Raw genomic sequence first — 5,692 nt, 5'->3', positions numbered from 1 at the left:
CGCTTCTTCTAACGTCACACAAGCAACGGGCCGAAATCATACAAGCAAGTAAACAAACAAGAACGACTAAGAACAGATACATCAAACAAAAAGAAAGCTTTAAAGGAGCGAACTAAAGGATAAGGCTCGTTGCTACGATCACGAGAAAGAAAGAAACGCGGAAAACGGAGCTAGGGTTGAAAAGAAACAGCTATCAGAAGACTTATATTATGAAAGAAATAAAAGAACGATAAGCTTTCATTTATTTTAATTTAGAAAACCATTATAAAAGATATAAAAGAGAAATATCCCTAATTATAATTAACTCATATTATATTTGCATTTATAAAGACGAAGTAGAACTTAGTCAAATTTTATATACAATTCTCTATGTATAAATTACACTAATTAAATAATTAATTAGAAAAGAAAACTTGTGAGAACATCTAAAAGCATAACTTTATGATTCGAGTTGAACTAAATAAATTAAATTACAAACACATTTAAGTTGATATTAATCAAATTAACATTAATTATGAAAACCGGAGAAAAGACTTTATTGGATTTTATTTCGGAAAACTAGATGAGAGGATATTATTCAAATTAAATTGATATCTAATTTTAAAAATAGGAATTACGGTACAACAACACTACTAGATGATAGCTTAGGGTTTTAGAAGACTAACGCAAAAAGAACGGATCGAAACGGATCTAAAACGCGGAAACTACTCATAAAACAGCGCTGCAGGGACCTATACGCAATTAACTATAGACTTTAGGGGTTAGCAGAAAAGAAATACAAGACACAGAAAATAGTGCTTGCAAAACAGGAAAAGATTAGGGTTAGATCTGAAAAATTCCTTGGTGGGGCTGGATTGAAAAGATGTAATAGATCTAGGGGGTTTTCTGCAAATTTTACAAGACATAAGAAAGAACAGAAAATTTACATCTTTCTCCAGGGACTGGATTGCAAGATCTCGAGTTCCTCCATGGCTGCTGCACGGGAGCTTGCTGCCGGCCAAAATTGGAGCGATTTAGACCATGGGAGAGCACGGGAAGTGGGGGAAAAGAAAGAGGAGAGGGAGGGGGTTCGTTCCATGTCTTACCCGCAGCGGAGATGCACCGAGGCGATTGAATTTCGCGAGAGAAAACAGCAATGTCAGGTCTGTTCATGCATGTTCCATTCCTGCGTTGGTTCTGCTCCTGTTCGTTCTATCCTGGGCGGCAGCAGCAGGAGGAAGGCAAGGGGAAGGGCAGCGCAGGGGGCCGGGGCGGGCGGCCTACAGGGGGCGCGGCGCAAGGGCAGGGGCGGCGCACAGGGGCAGGGCGACGCGGCTACTCTGTTTCCTAGGCATCTGTTCATGGCAGCAGCATGCAGGGAGGAGCGGGCAGGGGCGAGGGCGGCGCTGGGCGCACGGGAAATAGGAGGGAGACGGCGCTGCGCAGGGGAAACGGGCAGGGGCTCACGCGAGGAGGCTAGACGCGCAGGGGCGGCGCACAGACACGCATGGCGGCGCTGGGACTTCGGCTGGGCAGGGGCGCACGGTGCTGCACTTTCTGATGGTCGCGTGCAGCACAGGGACGGCGCGCAACAGGGGTGCGACGCAAGGGCTCGCAGCGACGGTGATGCAGCAGGGGCACAGGTGAGGGAGAGGGCTACGGCGACACTGGCTGCAGGAGGAAGGTCGCAGGGGCACGGCGACGGCAGTGCTCATGGTGCCTCGCGAGCAGCAGGGAGGCCTGGACGCTCGGCCTCCTGGTGGCAGCGCTGCACAGGAAAAAAAAGAGGGCGACAGCAGGATCGATGCAGGGGCTAGGGTTACGCGAGAATTTATAGGGCACGCAGGAGCCGACGTAGGGGAGAAAATTAGGGCCGGCTACCGGGGAATAGGAGGTGCAAGACACGTTTAAATAGACTTGCAGATATCATGCTGGACTCCAACTCGAACGAGGATAAGGACACGGTGGCGCATCGGGCTGGGACTCATTCTTGAGTCCAGATTGCTTACGGGAGATGAGATTGGATCGACCAGCGGGTCCCACAATTTAACGAGCAAAGAGAGACGATAGAAGAGGTAACGGAAAGAGGAAACGAGAAGGGCTGAGCGAGTTCGGTTATGTGCCGAAACAGGTTCGGGTGAGGGTCGAACATGAAAACGAGCAGACAGAGCCAGTTGAACATGAACCATTTATTCGGTAACGCGAAAAGAGGAGAAAAGGATCAGGCCGAGTTGTTGGGGCTAACGGCGATCGAACATCGTCGGAAAAACACTAAAGACGAGCCACGCGGCGTCGTTCTCAAGCATGACTTGATCGGGGGAAACAGTTAGAGGATCGGGAGCTCGATGGGACATCTTAAAGATTCGAAGAGACAAGATTAAAAGGATGTACAACAAGATACGGCTCGGTCCGACTACGATGAGAATCAAAATATAAATATTTTCCAGAACATATTTTTAAGTTCAAAATAAATCTAGAAAAGTCCAGATAAATATTTCAAACCAAGAAAAATATATCCGGAAGAATCCCAAAAATTTCCGAGGAAACTCGGGAGGTAATTTTAGGACACGAGGAATCCAAATAGAATATTTGTACTACATGAAAAAGAATTTTAGAGCTTTCCAAGTAAAAAAATGGATCCAGCTCTTGGATAAATAGAATAATTGCCAGAAAAATCTTTAAAATTCTTGAAAAATCCTATTGATAGATGAACACATTGTAAAAGGTATTCACATCCTAAAATTAAATATTTTAGGGTGTGACAGCACCTTTGTGTGCCAATCAAAATATGTGAAGGATATCTTGAAGAAATTTGGTATGGAAGATGCAAAACCGATCAAGACTCCTATGGCCACCAATGGGCATCTCGACCTAGATGAGGGAGGTAATCTGGTTGATCAAAAGGTTTACCATTCTATGATTGGTAGTTTGCTTTATTTGACCGCATCTAGGCCCGATATCATGTTTAGCGTTTGCATGTGTGCATGATTTCAAGCCGCACCTAGAGAATATCATTTGACCGCCGTCAAGAGGATTTTGAGATACTTGAAATATACTCCCAATATTGGTTTATGGCATCCCAAGGGTGCTCACTTTGATTTGGTTGGATTCTCGGATTCGGACTATGCGGGGTGCAAGGTTGATAGGAAGAGCACTTCCGGTGGTTGTCAATTTCTTGAAAGGTCTCTTGTCTCTTGGTCCTCAAAGAAACAAAACTCCGTGGCTCTTTCAACCGCGGAAGCGGAATATATTTCGGCCGGAAGTTGTTGTGCACAATTGTTATGGATGAAGCAAACTCTTCTTGACTATGGTGTGAATTTTGATGAAATTCTCTTGTTGTGTGATAATGAAAGTGCCGTGAAGATTGCTACTTACCCGGTTCAACATTCAAGAATCAAGCATATTGATATCCGCCATCATTTCCTTAGAGATCATGTGAACAAGGGTGATATCAAGATTGATGGTATTGGCATGGATGATCAATTAGCCGATATATTCACTAAGCCCTTGGATGAATCTCGGTTTTGCAAGTTGAGAAATGAGTTAAACATCATTGACTTCTCAAATGTGGCTTGAAAACTAGCACATGTGGCATATGGTTCTTCCATTTTTTTTTGTTTCATTTTTTTGAATTTTTTGAGGGATTTTTGAGCCGTTTATGACTTTTCATGATTTCACTCGATTTATTTTTGAATTCTTGTCATAACTTGCTCATGTGAGAGTTTAGAAGGTTTTCATGCACAATTTGAGATTTTTAGATTTTTATATGAGCAATGATCCCATATTGAGGTTGGAATTGTGAAAATTGGCAAAATTCTGAACAGATTGAAACTTGGTACCGTGGACGGTCCGCGTGTAAGTGGCGGACGGTCCGCCGTTCATGAGAAACTGTTCACCAGAGGCACTGCAAATGATTTTGGGACGCAAAGTTATGAAGCGGACGGTCCGCGGGTAAGAGGCGGACGGTCCGCAGGTCTTGAGAACTGATCACCAGAGGGACTGCAAAGTTATTTTGGGCAGCAGTGTTACAAAGCGGACGGTCCGCCGGTCATCAGGATTGATCATCAGAGGCTCTGCAGAGTTGATGTCAGCAGAAAAATTTCAAGGCGGACGGTCCGCCTGGACGTCGTGGACGGTCCGCCACTGGACAGAAAGATGGGGCCGAGCAGACTTGGCTTATATTAGGCTGTCTCTTTCTCTCCTCCCACCAAACCGAGCCTTTCTCTCCAAAAGCACTCTCTCTTTCTCTCTCAAGCATGTGGGGAAGACTTCAAGGTCAAGGATTTTTGGCGTGATTCGCGGACAGTCCGAGCACATCCCCGGACTCTTATCGAGATTCTTTATCATGTCCTCTCGGTATTTCAATGAATCCCTAACTCTTGTTCTTGGATTTCTTTATTGGAAAGAGTTAGGGTTAGTTGCTCCGATCTACTTTTGGGCCATGGATTCTTGTAAATACTTGGGGCATTTTGTTCCTAGTGATGAGGAGATGGTGTAGTTTTAATTCGGTTGGTGGATTTGAATCTAAACTCAAATTATGGATGGATCAAATGTTGGGGCGACTGCTGTGTTCATGCGCTGAACAGATGAGTCGCGGACGGTCCACGGTCAGTAGGCGGACGGTCCGCGTCTGCAAGCGGACGGTCCGCTAGTGTTACGCGGACAGTCCGCGAGTGGCAAATTTTTTCAGCAAGATTCTGAATTGACTTATATGATTATGGATTGGATCTCTTACTTTTGTCATTGTTCTTATGGTCAATTCTTGATCTCAGGCCACCTCGGAAAATTCTCAAGGCATTCACATCAAAAATCAAGAAGGCTGGGACTTCAAAGAGGCAAAGAGACGGTGATAACTCCGATGACTCAGACTATGATCCTAATCCTAGTGAGATGGCTGCAGCATCCTCAGTGGGTGGTGTTGGTGATGAATCTTCAGAGGAGGAATTTGACGATTTTGAAGATGATGTTACTGTTTTGATGGGGCTAGATCTTCCTAGCCGACAGTGGACTGCTAAGAGCTATGCCAATGCTAGAGCTGTGAATCAGTTCGACATGCCTTGTGACACCAACATCCTCTTCTTCAGAACCAAGGTACAACAAGATGCTTACTTCGGTCATCTAGTTAAGAAGACTATGTTCAAACATCAAACCATTGACCTGGGGTATATGAGATCACATTCTGTCATGACTGATCTAGTGGATAGATTTGAGGAAATGGGGTTAGCAAATTTTCTGCAACATAGATGTGATTGGAATGAAACAGTCATACGCCAGTTCTATGCCACTCTAGAGATTGATATGGTAGCTGGCATATTTAGATGGTCCACTGGGAAGAGAACATATTTTGCCACATTTGCTCAGTTTGCTGCAGCTAATCAGTTGGACTATGATTTCATCACTAGTGAGCAAAGCATGAATGTTGTCTTAGAAAATCCTCTAGATGAAAATGACTACCCCATGTACTATGAGCCTGCACATCTTGGTATAGCCAGAAGCTTTGGGGGAACTCAGGGTCTGAGGCATCATCCTGCAGTGATCAATAAAATTGCAAGAGTCACATTTATGCCTAAGAGTGGAAACAAGGACAAGGTTAGAGGGCTCTATTGGAATGTGATTTCTCATATCATGAATGGGAATAGAATTGACATCATTGCTCTCATTATGGATCAGCTTGCAGATTTAAAGCTCAATATGGAGATGAACTTATACTTTG

The sequence above is a fragment of the Panicum hallii genome, chromosome 7 (assembly GCF_002211085.1).
Source record: "Panicum hallii strain FIL2 chromosome 7, PHallii_v3.1, whole genome shotgun sequence".
Taxonomy (NCBI): domain Eukaryota; kingdom Viridiplantae; phylum Streptophyta; class Magnoliopsida; order Poales; family Poaceae; genus Panicum; species Panicum hallii.
This window is presented reverse-complemented; position numbering follows the sequence as displayed.